Source organism: Ziziphus jujuba, chromosome 11 (genome assembly GCF_031755915.1).
Source record: "Ziziphus jujuba cultivar Dongzao chromosome 11, ASM3175591v1".
In the NCBI taxonomy this organism is placed as follows: domain Eukaryota; kingdom Viridiplantae; phylum Streptophyta; class Magnoliopsida; order Rosales; family Rhamnaceae; genus Ziziphus; species Ziziphus jujuba.
This window is the reverse complement of record NC_083389.1, coordinates 4,693,139-4,720,000: the sequence shown is the minus strand read 5'-3', so window position 1 is coordinate 4,720,000 and position 26,862 is coordinate 4,693,139. Positions and strand designations below refer to the sequence as shown.

Sequence of the window (26,862 nt, the reverse complement as noted above, 5' to 3'; positions counted from 1 at the left end):
CCATAAGGGGTTAATTGAGAAGATCTGTCGACATGAGATGAAGAGAAATGCCTATCTATCTTATTTAGTTATTCAGTTAAACCAATGATTCATTATTATAGCAGATAGCAACAATCATTTCATCCGACATGTGTATTTTTGATTTCCCAATGGATTTACATCTTTCATTAATAAATTTTTTTTGATGTAGTGAGTAATAGCTCTGGTTGTTCGTTGTTCAAGAATTCTTGTTTAGGTAGTTCATACCATCCATCTCTAATGTTTTGATCTAAGATTTTAATTCTTCTATGTTTCAGCAGTAGTATATCATTCCATGGAGCGGAGGTCCAAAATATGGAAGAAATGGGTATTTCCACAACTTTACCATCCGGTCAATTCTGTTCCACTTAATTCCTATTGCATGGCCACATATCTTTCCAGCTAATGAATGGGAAACCTTTCTCTTATTACACGAATCCAATTTTCATTTCATCCGAGAAAAGCCAACTTTTTCTCAACAATATCTTTCTCATTTGATCCAATAGTGTTCCATTAGAACAACTTTGATAAATATTGATAACTCTCAGAGGGAGTATTAGAATGGAAAAATCCATTAAATAATGAACTATTGGTTCTAAGCCATCTCTAACGATGAATCAACAATTCAAAGTACTTTTCTTGCATATTCTTGATAAACTAGTGTTTATATATTGATGCAGGATGATCTGTTTGAAGCCCCTTTGACATCTCTTCATCTGCAAAGAATTCTCAATGTGAAAACACAGAGACAACGGGCCGATTTTTGAACAGGAAAAAGAGTGGATCTGCAGGGTCCTAAATGAATTGGCTTATTCAAAAAAAGCCTTGTTCTTTACGAGATCTATCTCGTGTCTGGTACTACATGGTTCCACTCTGCAAGAACTCTGAATCATTTTCTTGAAGCCTATCCTCTTCATCGTAAATGATCTGCTTACCCCGAAATCACTTGGCCCAATAGGGAAATCCCAATTTATTGGGCCTTTCCATACAATCAAATAGAAAGCTGCAAAGGCACCATATTCTAGGAGCCCAAACTATGTGATTGAATAAATCCTCCTCTATCCATTATGGGTCGAGGACTCCTTCTCCTTCCCCTTGTTCAAATTCCGATTCATATTGTTCATAGAGAAATCTTTTATCAATGATAGAACAAGATCCATTTTGCATCATATCTAAGGGATTCCTTGGTTCGGGCCGAAGGAGCAATGTCACTCAATCATTATCAAACTAGTTGCAATCTTTTTTTGTCCTTGAGGATCCCACCAGAGTGCCTTCTACTTTTAATAGTCCATGAACTAGATCAGAAACATTCTCAACTACTCCATAAGAAGTGATCCCATTTTTTTCATCGAGTCCGGGTAGAGACCAGAGATCTCGAGTGACCGATCCGGCAGAACAACTCAAAAGATAAAGAAGTATCGTTAATTTTTTCATGCTCGTTCCAAGTTTGAAGTACCATTTGTACAAATAAGAATCCCCTTCGTTACATGATTTCTTCTTCATATAGATAGATATAGGATCTATGGAGCAATTACTTAGAAGTACATTTTATGCAACAACCCTTCCTATCTGATAGAAAAGGATCGCATGATCCTGAACCGGAACTGATCTTACCTAGGATTGAAAATCCCATGTTTATCTATGAAGAGCAGATCTTATTATATTAGTGTCTGTAATTGATTTCTTCTGTGTAATACTAATTGATAGGACCTCATTGATAAGCGCTACAAGATCTCGTACATTGCAACCCATGGCTATGGACCCGAATCCATTAGTATGGAATATTTTCTTTTCCAAGTGAACTCCCTTAGTATATGAAAGAGTGAAAAGGTGCTTTCGTTGTTGTGGAATAAGAACCCTTCGTATCTTAATGCATGTATTTAATTTATTCGGAGCTATTAGAGCGGGATCCACTTTTTGGGAATATAAGTCAAAGCAATAACAATAATATTTCTAGTGGAACATCTTTCACAATCTCTAGAGAGATAGTTCACTAATAGACTGAGGGATAAGTAATTCGACTCATTCACATCCAGATCATGAATGTTTGGAATCCATATTATGTAAGGAGACATTGCTTTTGCTAATTCGAATTGAAGGGTGATATAAAATCGGTCTATTTTAGGCATCATATCCGTAGTTAGCACATTCATCATAGTTAGAAGCTCCAGTTCCATATCAAGGTCATAGTCGATGTCATCACTATCATCAATATCATTATTATCATCAATAAGAAAACCCTTTTTATCCAGGATCTTATTCAGAAATACTGTAATGAAAGGAACATAGGAGTTTGTCGCTAGGTATTTGACAAAATATGATCATCTAGTTCCTATAGAACCTATCACTAAAGTACCCTTGAAAAGGGATAGGGCTAAACAGAGCGAAAAATGTTTTCCATGGGATGGGAAATGAAAATTATTAGCCCCATAGAAGGTTTGTGAATAAGTGATTGTCTAATAATGAGCAAGGAATATCTGTCTTTTTGCTAAACAGGATGTATTGAGCTCATAACTCATTAGATACTTTTTATGAATGTCAACTAAGTATCATATTTAAATTACTCCCGGTTGTTCAATCATTTGATAACCAGAGTCATTCTTTGATAAGTGATCACTATGAGTCAGAGTCAATAGAATTTGATCAATCCTTTTCTTTGACAAGTGATCACTATGAGTCAGTCTTAATACAATTTAATCAATCATTTCTTCTGTCATTAAGGTGGAGAACTGAACCAAGAATTCTCTCTCTTTATCATTAATCGAATCACTGTTCAAGACCTAAGATTCTATTTTATCATCAATCCAATCACCGTTCACGTTTTTTTCTTTTTCTTATCAATGAATAGATCTCTTTACTTGTACGACTTAGATGTCTCGTATTTCTCAAAACAGCGATTCGATTGATGGGAGTTGATATGATACTTATTAAATCGACGATATCGATGAGATTGATGTTCAAATATTTCTTCTTAGAACGTACTTATTTGACCCCATAAGCGTGACCACCACCCCATAGCACATTGCCGCCAGAAGCAGAACCCCTTATTTCTTCTAGATAATCTCCTAATTGTTCCAAAGTAACTAGAAAGAGATTCTTTAACCAGAAAGAATTCGGTTCAGATGTAGGATACCTATCCAGAAGTTTTCGTAACTCAATCATGTATGATGGAATCATTAAAGATTTGACCCTTTCGAACTCTATCTATAACTCACTATAGGCTAGAGAAACAAAGAGAAGGTGTGTTCGAACGAGATATCCAGTAACAAGAAGAAGGAAAAGGATTGAATAGAGAAACTCCCAAACATTTGGCAATCTCAGATGTGTCAACATCAATGGTGACTCATTATTTCGATGAACCATTTCTTCAAACAGAAGAAGATTATGTAAACATACTCAAAATCTCACTTATCAGACGCCATCGTGGAAGACACAGTTTTTTCTAAAGAATTCACCATGATATATCTGATCCACACATAATATCATGAAAAATGGATACAAATTTGTGGTTGTTACATAGTATCGGTAATAGGTCTAAAAAGTATCTAAAAATATCAAATTTAGATATATCTATCCTATCGAAGTAAGGAACCATGGCATATATGTTTGGAATATATTCCATTTTAAGAAAGTTGAAAAAACACTATCTCGTTGAAAGGTCCTATACATCCTGATACGAATCTAGGACGACCTGCTTCTAAACCTGTATTATATTAGCCCGGATCTAATTATGGTCAAGTTCTAATGGTCCCCTTGACCCCTAACCAGCCTGTGATTAGAAACCTTGGTATATAATGAAGACGCCACAATAGGTGATAGATGTCCTATTGATAAGTCAAAACTAAATCACTTATTCACTAATGGAGTTTTAGGAGTTTAAAAGAACAAAGAGAATTCACCCTCACAAATAATTTTAGTATATAATTCAAGCTTAATTCCCATTGATAAATAAGCCTTTAAATAGGTTAAGATTACAAAGCAAAAACCCTATAAAATAAATTCAAAATAGGACTCCTACAAGAATTAGGAAACTTGGCCGAATTCTAATATGTCCTAAACTAAGTTTCCTAAACAAAATTTGATTAATTAATTCCTTTATTTTGAGTTAGGAATTAATTAATTTACAATAGAAATAATAAATTAATAACTTTCCTAAACTTATTTGTCCAGAAAATAAATAAATAAATAAGAGTAAAAAGTAATGGAAGTTTCCTAAAACAAAAAGTAAAAACAAATTAGGAAACTAAAATACTAGCTTTTGACTAAGTTGACTTTGACCAATCTTTGACCACTTTGAACTCCAAATCAGCTTCAATATGCTTTTTAGGATGCCAAATAATCTAAATATCAAGTCCCACACGTTTCCCATGCTTGGAAGAGGAAGAAAAAGCCAACTCAACAAAATACAGTAAAGCCAACATAAAATACAGTAAAAAATAGGCCAAATTTGAAGCTGTCCGTACAACCCCTTTTTGAATGCCTTTGAAGCTGCCTTGACTTGATTCCATATCCGCTTAAACATATGTATTGAATCCATAAAGAGTTGGAACCATTTCATGCTGCCCGTTGTCCATATTTGCACCAAAACTGCTACCTGGGTCCGTATCAACTTCCACCACTTGGATTCTTAGAATAGGCTTTGTATTTTCAAGTATGGACAAGATTTGATGAGAATTGATTACCCCCTATATAAAGGCTCCTAGGTTGTCCTTAAATCTCTTAATTTGAGCTCTTGTGATTGGCCTGGTCTTCATCCGTGTCCGGTCAGCACCCCAGCGGATTATCGGTTGAGCGGGCTCAGGCGGAATCACATCATTCCCCTCCTCTTGAAAAGGATTTGTCCTCAAATCAAGATCATCACCTGCAGAAAAATGAGTTAAATTAGCAACATTAAATGTAGCACTCATGTTATACTCACCCGGTAAATCAAACTTGTAGGCATTCTTGTTATTCGGCCCCAAAACTTGAAAAGATCCATCCACATGCAGCATAGGCTTGGACTTTTTTTGTTCAAGGAACCTCTTCTTTCTTGAGTGCTGCCAAACAAAATCTCCTGGGTCAAACACTATCACAACAAATACTAGAAATACAAGTTCATCACACTTTTTAATATTAGCAAATAATATCTCCCAAATTTTCAAATTTCCATTAAGTGAAGGTTTTAATAATGCAGAAAACGTTTTATACAACAAAAGCATTTTTAATTTAGCATCTTTGTAATTCATAACCAGTAATGGTTTCTTACCCAAGATAGCCTTATTAGCATCCCCAAAACTCAAATAAAAATGTTTACTTTTTCATTTTTTCCTTTCTTTTCCTTTCTCTCTCTCGGCTTTCTCATCATTTCTCTCGGGTTTCTCCATTCTTCTCACCCCACTTTTGGCCTTCTCAAGGTTTTTCCACTCAATTTGTGTTTTAAAATGCTTACCTTGGACAGCAAGCTTGGACTTACTTTCTTGGTTGGATGGTGAAGCCGTTAATGCCATACTATCCTTCTCCTTGAGTGTTTCGACCTCCCTCCTTTGTTGGATTAGTAATTGGTCTCTATATACTTCCTTTAGAGTTAATGGCTCCAGCTTGTCCTTCTTGCCTTTGAATCTAAAAACAATACAATTCTCTCGACCAAAATGAGTAGCATCTTTATCAAATTGCCATGGTCTACCTAATAGAATATTTCCGGCATGCATAGGCACAACATCACATAAAACAACATCCACTTATTTATCTATGTTAAATTCTAGCTTGGCTTATTTATTCACTTTTATATCACCACTATCATTAAGCCATTGCAATCTATAAGGTTCTGGATGTTTAATAGTGTTTAAGCCTAATTTATCAATTACAAGATTAGAAATTACATTTGTACAACTTCCACTATCAATAATCATACTACAAATCTTACCTTGAATTTTACATCGGGTGTGGAAGATATTCTCTCTTTGAATTTCATCCTCATCTTTGTATGCAGTAAGGACCCTCCTTACAACTAAGCTCAAGTCAGCCCTTGAAGGTTTGATGTGATTTTTCCCGTGCCCACACATCCGTCCATGTCTCGGAGGACTCTATACCTCGGAGGGCATCCATACGTTGGAGGACATCCACACACCGGGGAGCATTTTACCTCGGACAACATTAGTCCATCCATGTCTCGGACAACACTGGTGTCTTGCATGTCTCGGACAACACCAGTTCCTTTGGACATCAATAGCACATTCATACCTCGGACAACATTCCAACTCGGCTATCAACTATCTCGGACATCTAACTCTTGTTCAACTATTTCGGACATCTTACTCTTGTCCAACTATCTTGGACATCTGACTCTTGGACAACATCAACTATCTCGGCCAGTTGACACTATATAGTTTGGAGACAAGCTGACTCGGATGAAAGGCATGTTCGGACACAAGGTAACTTGGATGGAAGACAAGCTCGGTCATGAGTTAGCTCGGTTGAAGACATAATTCAGCCTAGATGTCAAAGTCAACTCGTTACCTAATTTGCGATTGACTTTCTTTTTTTTTGGGTTTTTATTTATTTATTTGCTGGACAAATAAGTTTAGGAAAGTTTTTATTTTATTATTTTGTTTGCAAATTAATTAATTCCTAATTGAAAATAAGGGAATTAATTAATTAGAGTAGGAAAAGAAAATATTCGGTGAAGCTAGAACTCTTCATTGTGTGGCTGGTTTTACCTAGGGTTTTTAGGGTTTATTTTGTTTCTATCAAAGCCTATTTAAAGGTTTATTTTTCAATAAGAATACAACTTTGATTTGATTAAGAAAATACTTGTGAGATTAATTATCTCTTTGTTCTTTGAGAACACCTAAAACACCATTAGAGAATTGGTTGTTTTAGCTTGACTTATCAATAGGTTTTCCATCCCCTATTGTGGCGTCTACATTATACCAAGGTTTCTAACCATAGGTTAGTTAGGGGTTGAGGTCCATTCCATTAGAATTTGAACTTAATTGAGATTCGGGCTAATATAATACGGGTTTAGGAGCAGGTCGTCTTAGGTTCGTATCATTTGGTATGAGAGCCGAATTTTGTTCAGGTTTGATGTATCTTTATTTGCTTTATTTGTTTTTGTGTTATTCTGAAATTTTAGCATTAGGTTAAGGTTGCATCTATCCCATACACATTCTGCATCTGAAAAAAAAATAAAAATTCATTCCTAGTTGAATTAGGATTTCTTAGTTTTATCGTATTTTTGTTTCCTAGTTTATTGGTTGTCTTTCATCATTGTTCTTTTAATTTGGTTATTGTTGATTTTAATTTGTTGTTTTAGTCTTAAATATTTGCATTCATCTATTTAAAAAAAAAAAGAGTTTGCGGCAACATTTAAAAAAAAAAAAAACTGCACATTTGTGTTTATTTGGAGGTCATGGGTTTGGTGAATTTTTGGTGTTGGAATTGCAAATTTGTTGTTTATTCTTGCTACTGCAGTTGTGTCTGATATTCACTGAGTGAAAAAAAGAAGAAGAAGAAAGCCCAATATAAAAATATATATATATATATATATATCGGTTTGTTGAAAATTGGTGTTGCAGTTTGTTGCTGGAAATTTCTTGTAGCTGCTGTTGTGTTAATTATTTATTTCATATTTGGAGTTTCTGGAGAGTTATCTTTGCTGCTGGATACTTGAGTTTGAGTGCTAAATTATTTGGATTAAAATTAGTTAAAGGATTTGATACAAAACTTGAATTACAAGAACAACAACCAACACTTTTCTGTATTTTTGTTCTCTTTGATTCTTGTTCGTATTTGAATTTCTTTTTCTAGAATTTTATTCTTGAACTCATGATATATTATCATCTGGTCCAGTTCTTCAAAATTCCAAAGTTTTCTCATTAATTTGCTTTATTTTGTCTAGAAAAACCGAAAATAGGTATTTTCATTCCATTCAGTATTTGTTTATTTTTGCTTACTATTTTGTTGATAAGTTTAATTAAAACATACTAGTGATCTAATTGCTGTTTTGTGGGTGTTTTAATTAGAACTTTGAGATAATTCATTGAGTGGAAAAAGGCAAGAGTATGTGAGCTTAAAAAAGGGTAAAAGCTGAAACTAGTGTGCACACACGAGTGTCGAGACCTTGATTGAGTGAAACACGTGAGGGAGTGAATATTGTGAGGATCTATTTTATTTTTGCAGTATTTTACTAACATGGCGGATTCTAGAATAAGAAGAGGAGACACATCACTGAGAATTAATGAAGAGGAGTCCGTAGGATTTCATGGTGATCCACGAGCTACCGGGAGTGGTGAGCAAACAGATTTGAAAGCTCTTGTGGAACAATTACAGAGGGTGAGTGCTCAAGTTGAGCACATAAATCAAAGGATGAGAAGGCTAGAAGTTTCCCAAGGAATTCTGATCATAAGAAATAGGCAAGAATTCCATGAAGGTCGAGGTCGAGGACGAGGAGGCCGTGAAAGACCGAAAGAGGAATTTGAGGTGGAGAATTTCAGTGGAGACTTTGAGGAAGGCATGGACGAAACCTTTGCTGCCCGAGAGAGAGCTGGCCATGGAAGGTATAGGAGGGAAGAAACAGATGACAATCTTAGCAATATCAAGGTTAACATCCCACCTTTTATGGGTAAAAGTGATCTCGAAGCTTATTTGGAGTGGGAAGAAAAAATGGAGATGATTTTTGACTGCCACAACTATTCGGAAGGTAAGAAGGTGAAGTTGGCAGCAATGGAGTTTGGCCATTATGCACTCCAATGGTGGACAAATGAGCAAAGCACCCAAAGGAGAGTTGGTGATGACTTGATTACAACATGGCGACAAATGAAAAGAGCCATGAGAAAGCGGTTTGTGCCATCACATTACCATAGGTTGCTGCATCAACGGCTTCAATCTTTGTCTCAAGGAAGTAGGTCCGTGGAGGATTATTACAAAGAGATGGAGATGTTAGTGATGAGGCTGAATATGAATGAGGATAGGGAGGCAACAATGGCGAGATTTCTTGGTGGTTTGAACCGTGACATTGCCAACCAGCTTGAATTACAACAATTAAGCTTGAGAACCAATTCAAGAGGAGGGGTGTTAGCACACGGTTTGGAGGAGTATCTAGCAATGGAAGGACAAGTTCAAGTAGCTGGGAAAACAATTCCACCTATGAAGGCAAGCTGAAGCCGAAACTTGGTGAAGAAGCTACCAACCGGCCGAGGAAAGAATTTAAAATCGAATCTGTCCAAGCCATTAAAGGTGAGGTAAAATCTGAACCTAAACTTCAAAAGTCAAGAGAAATTATTTGTTTTAAGTGCCAAGGAAGAGGACATATATCCAGCTAATGCCCGAATAGAAGGATAATGGTAATTAGGGGTAATGGGGAGGTGGAATCCGAGAGTGAGGCTAGTGAGGTTGAAATCGAACAAGAAGATGAAGGACTTGATGATGAGGCCGAACCATTAAACACATCAAATGTTGAGCTAAATTTGGTCTTAAGGAGGGTACTTACTGTTTACAAAGATGAAGAACAAATTCAACAAGGGAACATCTACCACACTCGTTGTGAAATACAAGGTAAAATTTGTAGCATGATTGTAGATAGTGGGAGTTGTACTAATGTAATAAGTAACCTTGTAGTTGAAATATTGGGCTTAAAAACAATAAAACATCCTGAACCATATAGATTACAATGGCTTAATGATAGTCGTGAGATGAAAGTAAACAAACAAGTCAAAGTAAAATTTAATATAGGTAGATATGAGGATGTAGTTTTATATGATATTGTACCCATGATTGCTGGACATATACTATTAGGTAGACCATGGTTATTTGATAAAGATGCTACTCATTTTGGTCGAGAAAATAGTATTGTTTTCAGGTTTAAAGGGAAGAAGGTCAAGCTGGAACCATTATCTCCTAAAGAGGTTTACAAAGTCCAATTACAAATGCAACAATGGAGAGAAGCCGAAAAGCTCAAGGAAAAAGCAAGTATGGCACCAACGACTTCACCATCCTTTCAAGAAGGTAAAAATGAGGTTGCTGATCAAGGTAAGGTTTCTAAGACTCATATTGAGTGGAAAGATCAAGGAAGAACCAAAAGAGAGTGGAAAGAAAGTGGCAAACTCGAGAGCTTGGAGAAGGAAGGGAAATCCGAAGGTTTGCGCCAATCCAAGGGGGAAAAAGAAAAAGAAAGAAAAGAAATGTCAAGTAGCAACTTTTATTTGAGTTTAGGGGATAGTAATAAGGTTATTGAGTGTAAGAAACCTTTGCTGGTCATGATTTATAAAGAAAATTATTTTAATGATCAAATTAGCTTTGAAGAACTTGAATTACCAAATTCAATGATTTCTCTTTTGAAGGAATTTGGAGATGTCTTCCCAAATGAAATTCCAAGTGGACTACCCTCCAATCAAGAGGGAAAAGGTGAGCTTACTGTCCAAGGTAAGTCTTCTAATACTTAGGTTGTGTGAAATTTTTTTAATAAAACCAAGAGTGAGAAATTTGGTGCAAAATCCGAGAGTGAGGAAGGTGAGATGGCCGTGAGTGAGAAAGGAAAAGGAAGACAAGAAAGGAAAAATATAAAATTTTGTCTTAGCTTTGGTGATGTTAATAAAGTAATTATGAATAAGAAATCATTGCTGACCATTAATTTTAAACATACTTATTTAAAAATGTCTTTATTGCATAGAACTTTATCTGCATTGTTGAGAGCTTTACTTAGTGGCAATTTGAAAATTTGGGAAATATTGTTTGCTAACTTTAAAAAGTGTAATTTTTACCATAATGAGCATGTATTTCTAGATTTTGTTGTAATAGTGTTTGACCCAGGAGAATTGGTTTGGTTGCACTTACGAAGGGAAAGGTTTCCTAAACAAAGAAAGTCAAAGCTCATGCCGCCTATGGATGGACTTTTTCAAGTTTTGGAGTGGATTAACGAGAGTACCTACAAACTTAATTTAATAGGTGAGTATAGTGTTAGTGCTGCATTTAATATTGCTGATTTAACTCCTTTTGCTACAGGTGATGATCTTAATTTGAGGACAAATCCTTTTCGAGAGGAGGGGAATGATGTGATTCTGCCCGTGCCCACACATCCATCCATGTCTCAGAGGACATCCATACCTCAGAGGGCAACCATAGCTTCGATACCTCGGAGGGCATCCATATGTCGGAGGACATCCATACCTAGGGGAGCATTTTACCTCGGACAACATCAGTCCATCCATGTCTCAGACAACACTGGTTTCATCCATGTCTCGGATAACACCAGTTCCTTTGGACATAAACAGCACATTCATACCTCGGACAACATTCCACCTCGACGATCAACTATCTCGGACATCTGACTCTTGTTCAACTATTTCAGACATCTTACTCTTGTCCAACTATCTAGGACATCTGACTCTTGGACAACATCAACTATCTCGGCCAATTGACACTATATAGTTCGGACACAAGCTAACTCGGATGAAAGGCATGTTCGGATACAAGCGAACTTGGATGGAAGACAAGCTCGGTCATGAGTTAGCTCGGTTGAAGACATAATTCAGCCTAGATGTCAAAGTCAACTCGTTACCTAATTTGCGATTGACTTTCTTTTTTTTTGGGTTTTTATTTATTTAATTGCTGGACAAATAAGTTTAGGAAAGTTTTTATTTTATTATTTTGTTCGTAAATTAATTAATTCCTAATTGAAAATAAGGGAATTAATTAATTAGATTTAGGAAAAGGAAAGATTCGGTCAAGCTAGTACTCTTCATTGTGGTCGGTTTTACCTAGGGTTTTTAGGGTTTATTTTGTTTTTTTCAAAGCCTATTTAAAGGCTTATTTTTCAATAAGAATACAACTTTGATTTGATTAAGAAAATACTTGTGAGATTAATTATCTCTTTGTTCTTTGAGAACACCTAAAACACCATTAGAGAATTGGTTGTTTTAGCTTGACTTATCAATAGGTTTTCCATCCCCTATTATGGCGTCTACATTATACCAAGGTTTCTAACCATAGGTGGGTTAGGGGTTGAGCTCCATTCCATTAGAACTTGAGCTTAATTGAGATCCGGGCTAATATAGTACGGGTTTAGGAGCAGGTCGTCCTAGGTTCGTATCAAGGTTGGAGTGTTTCGGGTTCCTCATGGTCATCCCCTCCAAGCTCTTCATCATCCAATTCGGCCTCTCCCCCACTTTCCTCACTTTCGGATTGTAGTTCACCATTACATTTCAGCACCATGATCTTCCTGTTCGGGCATTGATTGGCAATGTGTCCTTGTCCCTGGCACTTAAAACACACAATTTCATGAGTTTTAGAAGGCTTAGGATCAGATTTACCCTCACTTTTGTGTGCATGGACAGATTCGGTTCTAGTCTCTCTTTTTGGCCGAATGGAGCTTTCTTCACCTAGTTTTAGTTTGTGTCTTGCTTCAAAGGTGGAATTACTTCTCCAAGCACTTGGATTTGATCTTCCACTGTTAGAAACTCCTCCAAACCATGAGCCTGCACCCCTCCTCTTGAATTGATGCTCTAATTTAATAGCCAAATGCAACATTTCCTTAAATTCCACATATTGTTGCAATTATAGTTGATTGGCTATTACATGATTCAAACCACCAAGAAACCTTGCCATGGTTGCTTCTCTATCCTCATTCATGTTTAATCTCATCATAAGCATCTCCATCTCCTTGTTATAATCCTCCACGGACATACTTCCTTGAGATAGGGATTGAAGCCTTTGATGCAGCAACCTATGATAATGTTATCGTACGAACCGCTTCCTCATGGCTCCCTTCATTTGGCGCCATGTTGTGATCAAGCATCACCAACTCTCCTTCGGGTGTTTTGCTCTTTGGTCCACCATTGGAGTGCGTAATGACCAAACTCCATTGCTGCCGTCTTCACCTTCTTGGCCTTTGAATAATGATGACAATCGAAAATCATCTCCATTCTCTCTTCCCATTCCAAATATGCTTTCGGATCACTTTTACCCATGAATGGTGGGATTTTTACCTTGATGTTGCCAAGATCATCATCTTCATTCCTTGCTGGTCTCCCATGGATTAGCCTTTCTTGAGGTTCAAAAATTTCATCAAACCCTTCATCCAAGTCATCTCCATAGTTACTCCCTTCGAATTCCTCTCTTAGTCGCCCTCGGCCTCCTCGACCTCAACCTCCATGGGCATCTAACCTTATATTGGGCACTCTTTGAGATGTTTCTAACCTATCCATATTTTGATTTAAATGGTCAAATTGGGCATTTATCCGCTGTAATTGCTCCAATATAGCTCTCATGTCTGTTTGCTCACCACTCCCTGTAGCTTGGAAACCACCTTTAAATCCTATGGACTCCTCTTCATTAATTCTCAAAGGTGGATCTCCTCTCCTCACCCATGAATCTGCCATGTTAGTATAAATAATGCAAAATAAAATAAATTCTCACCAAAAGACACTCCCTCACGTGTTTCACTCAAACAAGGTCTCGACACTCATGTTTTCACACTAGTTTCGGCTTTTATCCTCTTTTAAGCTCACACGCTCTTGCCTTTTTCCACTCAATGAATTATCTCAAAGTTGTAATTAAAACACCCACAAAATATCAATTAGATCACAAGTATGTTTTAATTAAACTTATCAACAAAACAGTGGCAAAAAGTAGGCAATACCAAAAGAATTCAACAAGACCTAGTTTTCGGCTTTTCTAGGCAAAATAAAGCAAATTAAGGAGAAATCTTTGGAATTTTTAAGAACTGGACCAGATGGTAAGAGATTAAGGATTCAAGAATAGAATTTAGGAAAAAGAATTTCAAACTCAAACAAGAATCAAATTGAACAAAAATATAGAATAGTGTTGGTTGTTGTTCTTGTAATTCAAGTTTTGTATCAAATCCTTTAACTAATTTTGATCCAATAATTTAAGCACCCAAAATTCCAAATATCCAGCAGCAAAAATAATTCTCCAGCAACTCTGAATATGTAACAAATACTCAACAATGCAGCAGTTCAAGGAAATTTCCAGCAAACACCAAATTCAACAAACCAATTTTTTTTTTTTTTTAATTCGGCTTTTTCTTCTTCTTTTTTTTTTTTTTTTTTTTCACTCAAAGAACATAAAAAACTGCAGTAGCAAGAATAATTACCAAAATTGCAATTCCAACTCCAAAACAAACACCAAACCTGTGACCTCCCAATCAAAAATTTAGATTATGGGATTTTTTTTTTTTATTCTGCAAACCCCACTGTTCAATTTTTTTTTTTTTGAATATATGAATGCAAATATTTAAGACTAAAATAGCAAAGAAAAATAAACAAAAACCAAAATTAACAAGAACAATGATGAAAAACAACAAACAAACTAGGAAACAAAAATACAATAAAACTAGGAAACCTAATTCAACTAGGAATGATTTTTTTTTTTCTTAAGATGCAGAACGTGTATGGGATGAATGCAACCTTAACCTAATGCTAAAATTGCAGAATAACACAAAAACAACTAAAGCAAATAAAGATAGATAAAACCTGAACAAAATTAGGCTTTGATACCAAATGACACGAGCCTAGGACGACCTGCTCCTAAACCCGTATTATATTAGTCCGGATCTAATTGTGGTCAAGTTCTAATGGTCACCTTGACCCCTTACCAACCTGTGATTAGAAACCTTGGTATATAATGAAGACGCCACAATAGGTAATTGATGTCCTATTAATAAGTCAAAACTAAAATACTCATTCACTAATGGAGTTTTAGGTGTTCAAAAGAACAAAGAGAATTCACCCTCACAAATAATTTTCTGTATATAATTGAAGCTTAATTCCCATTGATAAATAAGCTTTTAAATAGGCTAAGATTACAAAGCAAAAACCCTAAAACGTAAATTCAAAACCGGACTCCTATAAGAATTAGGAAACTTGGCCGAATTCTAATATGTCCTAAACTAAATTTGATTAATTAATTCCTTTATTTTGAATTAGAAATTAATTAATTTACAGTGGAAATAATAAATTAATAACTTTCGTAAACTTATTTTTCCAGAAATAAATAAATAAAAAGTAAAAAGTAATGGAAGTTTCCTAAAACAAAAAGTAAAAACAAATTAGGAAACTAAAATACTACCTTTTTGACTAAGTTGACTTTGACCAATCTTTGACCACTTTGAACTCCAAATCAGCTTCAATATGCTTTTTAGGATGCCAAATAATCTAAATATAAAGTCTCACACATTTCCCATGCTTGAAGAGGAAGAAAAAGCCAACTCAGCAAAATACAGTAAAGCCAGCACAAAATACAGTAAAAAAATAGGCCAAATTTGAAGCTGTCCGTACAACCCCTTTTTGAATGCCTTTGAAGCTGCCTGGACTTGATTCCATATCCACTTAGACATATGTATTGAATCCATAAAGAGTTGGAACCATTTCATACTGCCCGTTGTCCATATTTGCACCAAAACTGCTACACGAGTCCGTATCGACTTCCACCACTTGGATGCTTAGAATAGGCTTTGTATTTTCAAGTATGGACAAGCTTTGTTGAGAATTGATTACTCCCTGTATAAATGCTCCCAGGTTTTCCTTAAATCTCTTAATTTGAGCTCTTGTGATTAGCCTGGTCTTCATCCGTGTCCATTCAGCACCCCAGCGGGTTATCAGTTGAGCAGGCTCGGGCGGAATCACATCACATCTACCCTTTTTCAAGGCATTTTTTTAGATAAAAACCCCATTTTTTCCTCTTTTCAGATGGTAAATATTTCTTAGAACATGGATTTTAAATCAAACCCATGTTTGAATTGGAATTGAGATACTAATGCAAGTTCTTCCCTTTTAAATCAGACAGATTCATATCTGAGAGAGGTTGACAATAAGTTCTTTCAAAATTGACTATTTGTCCCTATGTTTGAAGTGTTCCAAAAATGTTTACGATCGAGTGAATAGCTTTACGAATGAATGGATAAGACCGAATTGGAAAATGGAAAGATTTGTACAATTTATATCTTTCATCACCATTTTGTTGAAGATCGTTAGCTATGAATATGTTAAATACTTGTAACTCAATTGGTGAAATAGTATCTCTCTCCAAAAATACTTATTTTTTTTTACCGTTGTCCAAAGAAAATATGTTGTTGCGAATGAACAAGATATTGAGGAATTGTCCATACGTAAAATCATAATTATTGATATGGGCCTTTTCCACATAAAAAGCGAATCCTTTGTTACAATAGAAGCAGAAGTGATATGGATTATTCAAGAATAGAAGTCAATTTGCTTTATAAAAAGTAGATATCAACGAATTTCTGTGAAATGGTTTCACAGGATTCAGACAATTGTCTTGATCATGGGATATTATTAAGAAATAGGAATATGTGTTATCAAAAGATTTCCTGCAATTATTTCTAGTATGGAATGAGTCAATCATCCATTTTGGTATATTATTGAACAAAAATTGTGATACTGTTCCTCCATTGATCAATAATTTCATTTTTTGGGAAGTATCATGATAATCTAATAAGAAGGGTTTCCATTTTTTCAAATGAATGATTTGAAAACCCATTGATTCTAACAACTGATTGCAGAGTTGATCATTCGAACCTTTCAATTCATAGATGTGGATCTCAGACCTATGAATGGGGATATTCGTGAAACTCGCAAAGAAAAAATGAAGTGAGTTATACAGAAGGAGAAGTAACTTGGACAAAAAGAAAGGAATTGACTTAGACAAATCTATTTTGTCGATAACCTCAGACCAATCAGTTGAATATTGATTAATACATAATCTATCGAACACTACTTAAAATGAAATGTTCCAAATGTTCTTGTAAATTTTTGCTCACATTGGACCATTTGTATCTATATGCGTTAAGATCCCGATTCATGGATCCCTCGGTTCGAGAAATAAAAATAAGAGGATCGAACCATTTCTTCTGATTCTTTTTCAAATTTGATAAATGTTGGTTGATCGTATATTTCATTATAGTTTTATGATTCAGAGTATCATTTCCTATTTGATCCCTTTGAATTCCATATTCGAAGTTGCGATCAGATCTATTCATTAAAAAGAATCGATTCAATACATTTCTTATGTACCCATAGGTGCGATATTGGATTTGAATCAGATTTCGGATCAATCAATATTGATTGACTGCCTCCATTATGTTGTCGTTAGCAAATACCACTAGTTTTGGTTTTGTAGCTTCCAAATCATTCCCGCAAGAGGTCCAGACCCATTTTTCTGATCCTTCGATAAAAAGATTCATTTTCTTCATAAAAAATAGGAGGTAGAACCAATAAAGATTTCTTTTCGATTCATCCATGGATTTGATGTGATTCCGCCCGAGCCCGCTCCACCAATAACCCGCTGGGGTGCTGACTCGACACGGCTGAAGACTAGGCCAATCACAAAAGCTCAAATTAAGAGATTTAAGGACAACCTGGGAGTATTTATACAGGGGGTAATAAATCTCAACAGAGCTTGTCCATACTTGAAGATACAACGCCTATTCTAAGCATCCAAGTGGTGGAAGCCGATACGGACCTTGGTGACGGTTTTGGTACATTTTTGGAGTTCGGGAAGCATGAAATGGTTCCGATGCTTTATGGGTTCAATAAATATGCCTAAGAGGTCATGGAATCAAGTTAAAGCAGCCCCAACTGCAATCAAAAAGGGCTTGTACGGACAGCATCAACAATTTGGCCGAATTTGCTGTATTGCTTGCTGACTTTACTGTATTTTACTGTATTAGCCTTTTCTTATTTTTCCAAAGCATGGGTAACGTGTGGGACTTCATATTCAGCTTATTTGGCATCCTAAAAAGCATCTAGAAGTTGATTTAGAGCTCAAAGAGGTCAAAGATTGATCAAAGTCAACTTGATCAAAAGGCTAGCATTTTTAGTTTCCTAATTTGTTTTTACTTTTTGTTTTAGGAAACTACCATTACTTTTTGGCTTTTATTTATTTATTTTCTGGAAAAATAGCTTTAGGAAGGTTTTTATTTTATTCTTTGCATTGTAAATTAATTAATTCCTAATTTAATATAAAGGAATTAATTAATCAAACTTAGATTAGGAAAGGAAGTATAGTTTCTGCCAACTAGGTTTCTTTAGGTGTGGTGGCCGGTTTTCTTTATTTTTAGGGTTTTATTTCGTGGCTTTATAGCCTATTTAAAGGCTTATCTTTCAATATGAAAAAAACTTTGATTTCATTAAGAAAATACTTGTGAGATTAATTATCTCTTTGTTCTTTGAGAACACCTAAAACACCATTAGAGAATTGGTTGTTTTAGCTTGACTTATCAATAGGTTTTTCAACCCCTATTGTGGCGTCTACATTATACCAAGGTTTATAACCACAGGTTGGTTAGGGGTTGAGGTCAATTCCATTAGAACTTGAACTTAGTTAAGATCCGGACTAATATAATACAGGTTTAGGAGCAGGTCGTCCTAGGCTCTGATACTAAATGATACGAACCTAGGACGACCTAATCCTAAACCCGTATTATATTAGCCCGGATCTTAATTAAGTTCAAGTTTTAATGGAATTGACCTCAACCCCTAACCAACCTGTGGTTAGAAACCTTAATATAATGTAGACACCACAATAGGGGTTGGAAAACCTATTGATAAGTCAAGCTAAAACAACCAATTCTCTAATGGTGTTTTAGGTGTTCTCAAAGAACAAAGAGATAATTAATCTCACAAGTATTTTCTTAATGAAATCAAAGTTTTTTTCATATTGAAAGATAAGCCTTTAAATAGGCTATAAAGCCACGAAATAAAACCCTAAAAATAAAGAAAACCGGCCACCACACCTAAAGAAACCTAGTTGGCAGAAACTATACTTCCTTTCCTAATCTAAGTTTGATTAATTAATTCCTTTATATTAAATTAGGAATTAATTAATTTACAATGCAAAGAATAAAATAAAAACCTTCCTAAAGCTATTTTTCCAGAAAATAAATAAATAAAAGCCAAAAAGTAATGGTAGTTTCCTAAAACAAAAAGTAAAAACAAATTAGGAAACTAAAAATGCTAGCCTTTTGATCAAGTTGACTTTGATCAATCTTTGACCTCTTTGAGCTCTAAATCAACTTCTAGATGCTTTTTAGGATGCCAAATAAGCTGAATATGAAATCCCACACGTTACCCATGCTTGGAAAAATAAGAAAAGGCTAATACAGTAAAATACAGTAAAGCCAACAAGCAATACAGTAAATTCGGCCAAATTGTTGATGCTGTCCGTACAAGCCTTTTTGATTGTAGTTGGGGCTGATTTAACTTGATTCCATGACCTCTTAGGCATATGTATTGAACCCATAAAGCATTGGAACCATTTCATGCTTCCCGGACTCCAAAAATGTACCAAAACCGTCACCCAGGTCCGTATCGGCTTCCACCACTTGGATGCTTAGAATAGGCTTTGTATCTTCAAGTATGGTCCTTAAATCTATTAATTTGAGCTTTTTTGATTGGCCTAGTCTTTATCCGTGTCGAGTCAGCACGCCAGCGAGTTATTGGTGGAGCGGGCTCGGGCGGAATCATATCATTCCCCTCCTTTTGAAAAGGATTTGTCCTCAAATCAAGATCATCACCTGCAGCAAAAGGAGTGAAATCAGCAACATTAAATGTAGCACTCATGTTATACTCACCCGGTAAATCAAGCTTGTAGGCATTCTTGTTATTCGGCTCCAAAACTTGAAAAGGTCCATCCATAGGCGGCATGAGCTTTGGCTTTCTTTGATTAGGAAACCTTTCCTTTCGTAAGTGCAACCAAACCAATTCTCCTAGGTCAAACACTATTACAACAAAATCTAGAAATACATGCTCATTATGGTAAAAATTACACTTTTTAAAGTTAGCAAACAATATTTCCCAAATTTTCAAATTGCCACTAAGTAAAGCTTTCAACAATGCAGATAAAGTTTTATGTAGTAAAGACATCTTTAAATAAGTATCTTTAAAGTTCATGGTCAGCAATGATTTCTTCTTCATAATTACTTTATTAACATCACCAAAGCTAAGATAAAAATTTATATTTTTCCTTTCTTGTTTTCCTTTTCCTTTCTCACTCACGGCCATCTCACCTTCCTCACTTTCGGCTTTTGCACCAAATTTCTCACTCTTGGTTTTATTAAAATTTTTCCACACAACCTGAGTATTAGAAGACTTACCTTGGACAGAAAGCTCACCTTTTCCCTCTTGATTGGATGGTAGTCCACTTGGAAATTCATTTGGAAAGATATCTCCAAATTCCTTCAAAAGAGAAATCATTGAACTTGGCAATTCAAGTTCTTCAAAGTTAGTTTGATCATTAAAATAATTTTCTTTATAAATCATGACCAGCAAAGGTTTCTTACACTCAATAACCTTATTAATATCCCCTAAACTCAAATAAAATTTGCTACTTGACCTTTCTTCTCTTTCTTTTTCTTTTTCTCTCTCAGATTGGCGCAAACCTTCGGATTTCCCTTCCTTCTCCAAGCTCTCGGGTTTGCCACTTTTTCTTTGCTCTTTCAACTCAATATGAGTCTTAGAAACCTTACCTTGATCAGCAACCTCATTCTTACCTTCTTGAAAGGATGGTGAAGCCGTTGGTGCCATACTTGCTTTTTCCTTGAGCTTTTCGGCTTCTCTCCTTTGTTGCATTTGTAATTGGTCTTTGTAAACCTCTTTAGGAGATAATGGTTCCAGCTTGACCTTCTTCCCTTTAAACCTGAAAACAATATTATTTTCTCGACCAAAATGAGTAGCATCTTTATCAAATTGCCATGGCCTACCTAATAGTATATGTCCAGCAATCATGGGTACAATAACACATAAAACTACATCCTCATATCTACCTATATTAAATTTTACTTTGGCTTGTTTATTCACTTTTATTTCACCACTATCATTAAGCCATTGTAATCTATAAGGTTCTGGATGTTTAATAGTTATTAAGCCTAATTTATCTACTACAATGTTACTAATTACATTTGTACAACTTCCATTATCAATAATCATACTACATATCTTACCTTGAATTTCACATCGGGTGTGGAAGATGTTCTCTCTTTGAATTTCATCCTCATCATTGTATGCAGCAAGTGCTCCCCTAGAAAGGAAGTTTAATTCAGCATTGGATGTTTGCAAAGTTTTGGGTTCATCCTCCAAGTCCTCCTCCTCTTGCTTGGCTTCATCCTCACTTTCTTCACTTTCCGATTCTAGCTCGTGATTGCCCTTTAACACCATGATTCTTCTATTCGGGCATTGGCTAGCAATGTATCCTCCTCCCTGGCACTTAAAACACACAACATCATGAGTTCTAGAGGGTTTAGGATCTAATTTTACCTCATTCTTTGGTGCTTGGATAGATTTGATTCTAGTCTCCTTCCTTGGCCAGTTTGAACTTTCTTCTTTGACTTTCGGCTTTGGCTTGCTTTCATAGATGGGATTGTTCCTCCAGCCACTTGAATTGGACCTTCCACTGTTGGAAACACCTCCAAACCATGATTTTACACCCCCCTCTTGAATTGATGCTCTAATTTAATAGCCATATGCAACAGCTCCTCCAATTCCACATATTGTTGCAATCCTAGTTGATTGGCTATTTCACGATTCAAACCACCAAGAAACCTTGCCATGGTTGCTTCCCTATCTTCATTAAAGTTCAATCTCATCATAAGCATCTTCATCTCCCTGTAATAATCCTCCACGGATCCATGTCCTTGAGATAAAGATTAAATCTTTGATGTAGCAACCTATGATAGTGTGATGGTACGAATCGCTTTCGCATGGCTCCTTTCATTTGTCGCCATGTAGTAATCAAGTCATCACCAACTCTCCTTCGGGTGTTTTGCTCATTGGTCCACCATTGGAGTGCATAATGGCCAAACTCCATTGCTGCCAATTTCACCTTCTTAGCCTCCGAATAATTATGGCGGTCAAATATCATCTCCATTTTTTCTTCCCACTCCAAATATGCTTCGGGGTCATTTTTTCTCATGAATGGTGGGATGTTGATCTTGATATTACTAAGATTGTCATCTGTTTCTTCCCTCCTATATTCCATGGCCTGCTCTATCTTGGACAGCAAAAGTTTTGTTCATACCTTCCTCAAAGTCTCCACCGAATGGCTCCTCATTAAATTCCTCTCTCGGTCTCTCGCGACCTCCTCGTCCTTGGCCTCATCCTCCATGGAATTGTTGCCTATTTCTTGTGTTCGGAATTCCTTGGAAACTTCTAGCCTTCCCATCCTTTGATTCACATGCTCAACTTCAACACTAACCCGCTGTATTGACTCCAAAATAGCTCTCATGTCCACTTGGTCTCCACTCCTGGTAGCTCGGGCGTCGCCATGGAATGCTACGGACTCCTCCTCATTGATCCTCAAAGGTGGATTTCCTCTCCTCATTCTTGATTCTGTCATGTTAGTATAATAATGCAATAAAAATAAAATAGGACCTTACCAATTTCACTCCCTTACGTGTTTCACTCAAATAAGGACTTGACACTCGTGTTTGCACACTTGTTTCGGCTTTTACCCTCTTTTAAGCTCGCACTCTCTTGCCTTTTTCCACTCTAAGAATTATCTCAAAGTTTTAGTTAAACACACTTAAATACAGCAATTAGATCACAAGTATGTTTTAATTAAACCTATCAACAAAACAGTAGCAAAAAGTAGTCAATACCGAAAGAATCCAACAAATCCTAATTTTTCGGCTTTCTAGACAAGAAAACACAAAATAATGGGAAAACGTTGGAATTTTTGAAAACTGCACTAGATGGTAGTAGATTATGAGTTCAAGAATAAAATTCCAGAAAAAGGAATTCAAATACGAACAAGAACCAAAGAGAACAAAAATATAGAAAAGTTGTTGGTTGTTGTTCTTTGTAATTCAAGTTTTGTATCAATTCCTTTAACTAACTTTAATCCAAATAATTTAAGCACCCAAAATCCAAATATCCAGCAGTAAAAATAATTCCCCAGCAACTCAAATATATAATAAAAAAAAACCCAGTAGCTCCAACAAATTTCCAGGAAACAAATCAAACTCCAACAAACCGAAATATTTTCTTTTTCTTTTTTATATTCGGCTTTACCTCTTCTTTTTTTTTTTTTACACTCACAGAACATAAACAACTGCAGTAGCAAGAATAATTACCAAAATTGCAATTCGAACTCCAAAACAAACACCAAACCCGTGACCTCCAAATAAACACAAATGTGCAGTTTTTTTTTTTGTTTTTTTTAAGTTGTTGCCGCAAGTCAACTTCTGTTTTTTTTCTTTTTTTTTCTTTTTTTTTGGTTTAAATGTATGAATGCAAATATTTAAGACTAAAATAGCAAGGAAAAAATCCACAAAAACAAATAAAGCAAATAAAGATAGATCAAACCTGAACAAAATTCGGCTCTGATACCAAATGATACGAACCTAGAACGACCTGCTCCTAAACCCGTATTATATTAGCCCGGATCTTAATTAAGTTCAAGTTCTAACGGAATTGACCTCAACCCCTAACCAACCTGTGGTTAGAAGCCTTGGTATAATGTAGACGCCACAATAGGGGATGGAAAACCTATTGATAAGTCAAGCTAAAACAACCAATTCTCTAACGGTGTTTTAGGTGTTCTCAAAGAACAAAGAGATAATTAATCTCACAAGTATTTTCTTAATGAAATCAAAGTTTTTTTCATATTGAAAGATAAGCCTTTAAATAGGCTACAAAGCCACGAAATAAAACCCTAAAAATAAAGAAAACCGGCCACCACACATAAAGAAACCTAGTTGGCCGAAACTATACTTCCTTTCCTAATCTAAGTTTGATTAATTAATTCTTTTATATTAAATTAGGAATTAATTAATTTACAATGGAAAGAATAAAATAAAAACCTTCCTAAAGCTGTTTTTTCCAGAAAATAAATAAATAAAAGCCAAAAAGTAATGGTAGTTTCCTAAAACAAAAAGTAAAAACAAATTAGGAAACTAAAAATGCTAGCCTTTTGATCAAGTTGACTTTGATCAATCTTTGACCTCTTTGAGCTCCAAATAAACTTCTAGATACTTTTTAGGATGCCAAATAAGCTGAATATAAAGTCCCACATGTTACCCATGCTTGGAAAAATAAGAAAAGGCTAATACAGTAAAATACAGTAAAGCCAGCAAGCAATACAGCAAATTCGGCCAAATTGTTGATGCTGTCCATACACGCCCTTTTTGATTGAATTTGGGGCTACTTTAACTTGATTCCATGACCTCTTAGGCATATGTATTGAATCCATAAAGCATTGGAACCATTTCATGCTTCTCGGACTCCAAAAATGTACCAAAACCGTCACCTAGGTCCGTATCGGCTTCCACCGCTTTGATGCTTAGAATAGGCTTTGTATCTTCAAGTATGGACAAGCTCTGTTGAGATTGATTACCCCCTGTATAAATACTCCCAGGTTGTCCTTAAATCTCTTAATTTGAGCTTTTGTGGTTGGCCTAGTCTTCATCCGTGTCGAGTTAGCATCCCAGCGGGTTATTGATGGAGCGAGCTCGGGCAGAATCACATCAGAGTTGAATACCTCATTCAAGAATTTTTTTTGATCCAATATGTAGGAATCAATAGAAAAGGCAAATCCCTTATGATACACCAGATCCAGCTCGGTTATTGAAAGAGTGAATAGATCTGCCATTTCTTGAACTTCTGATTCAAAATCGTGGTGTAATGTGTATCCCCTCCTATTCCACTCGTGGAATAGGTGAAATAAATCAAAAAATGTATTTTTGTTCAAGAATGAAATCTTATTGGAACTATCTATTTCATCCTTCGGAACCATATCACATTCCGAATCTATTGAAATAGGATGAATTGAGACGGTATTTAGTAAATACATAATTATCTTGAATATATTAACTATTTCTTTATTTTCCGATCACCTGGAAAGGACAAAAGAAACATTTTATTCTTTCTTCAACAATTTTTGATCTCTAGTGGACCTCACAGTAGGATTCGAACCCAGATGAAGTTCTGGCCATCTGTTAGAGAAAAAAGAACGAATGAATCTTGTAGGATTCCCAAGAAATTCTTCGATTTCTTCCAGAAGTAGATGAATATTCATCAGCTTCTCACATTCGATGAATAGCCAAGACATTAAGGAATATCTAGAAAGGCATTTAGGGAATCGGTCTAATTTTATCTCTGTTCATTCCATTTGAAGAAAGGAAGGATTCCAAAGAATCGATCTTTCTTTTAGTTGTTGTATCTCTCTTTGATTGGTCAATGTGTGATATTCTGAATCCTCATTACTAATGGAATCAAAATGATGTCTAGATCGATATGAAGATCCTTTCAGTAGGCTAGAATCCGTTACTTGAACAAAACTAGATCTTGTGGAATCATATTGAATATTTGACGATACATTCCGTACCTTGCTAAAAAACCAATCCTTGTTTACCAACCACACATTGTCTAACCAAATCCAATTCTTTCTCGATATGCTCCTTAAAAAATCCGATTCGTACGGATTCTTCCCCTAACTAAAGAAGAGATCTTGGCGGAATTGCCACATATGAAATTGAGCACAATTTTGCAAAGAAATAGCCCACTTGTTTCTCGAGAAGAGATGGGAAACATGCTCAATATCATTTGCCTGAATAGTTGACCCAGCTCCTTGTTATTTGAAAAATCCTCCGCTTCACTTGGTATTTTTTCACGAAAAGCAAACATGAGATAACAAATCCAGTCTTTCACTAAGATTTCGAATAGCTGTCCCAAATTCAAGTTGATTATGTTTTGCCTCTTCCTCAGAGAAAGATGATCAAACAATTCCCAATCATGGTCCTTATGGATCGGATCATCCATAAAATATACAAAAACAAACTCCAGATTTTGATATCTTTCTCTTTGAATGAGATCTCAATTCCAGCGACAATTCCATTAGATATCTTACAACTAGAATCCCTCCTTTTTCCTATCTAGTTCCTCTACCACCGCAAACCCAAGTTAGATTCAGGCACGATACACTTTTTAGTTATTGGGATAGCCCAAGTACTTTCGTTCGGATCTAGGAAATAACTCTTAGAGATCATTTTTCCTTTTGGAAGACACAAGAGCGAAACAATCAACCGATTGATATTGGAAGACTCAAAAGATTCTTCCAAAGTATCATTTCTAGGTCCAATGAAATTCATAGGTATAGGAAGAAGCCCTATCAAATAGAGATTTTTTCTTTCAACCATCTTTCGATTATTAATACGATATATAAGGATCGGTACTGTAAATAGTACTACACCCTTGATCATGAAATATCGATCGCTTGTTGAACCCTATAAATGTGAATTGCGTGAAAGTAGGATGCTCCAAATTCGAGAGTCCAAGAGTTTGATAAAACGTTCTTAATGGAAAAAAATGTGAATGAAAGATCCCACTGAATTAAATTGGGTCCAATGAATATAAGAAATAGTGAGAATTCTTGATCTATCTCAATATCTCTCTTAATTCGAAAATCCAGGATTTGAGTCTTAGGATGTGCTTTCATTGAGTCCTCCTAAATTGCATTGATTTATCCTAACCATTTCATTTGAATTGGAGTTTGTTTATTCACCATGTACAAGGATCCTCTCTAAGCATCCATGGCTGAATAAAGCACCCAACTCATAATTGCCAAATTGATAGGTTCAATTCCTATTGATTGCACGCCAATGGGACCCTCCAATAAAATAAGTCTATTGGAATTGGCTCTGTATCAATGGAATCTCATCATCCATACATAACAAATTGGTGTGGTATATTCATATCATAACATATGAATAGTAAGAACTAGCATTCTTATTAAGACTAGAACTCATAGGGCAGAAAATAGATTTATGGATGGAATCAAATATGCAATATTTTCAAACAAAAGTATTCGCTTATTGTTGAAAAATCAATATACTTCTAATGT

At 35.6% G+C, this 26,862-nt stretch overlaps 1 pseudogene; it reads right to left on the bottom strand.

Moving 5' to 3' along the window:
- Window positions 1-446: 446 nt before the first annotated feature.
- Window positions 447-26,577, bottom strand: LOC125419136 (protein Ycf2-like; annotated as a pseudogene).
- Window positions 26,578-26,862: the final 285 nt, after the last annotated feature.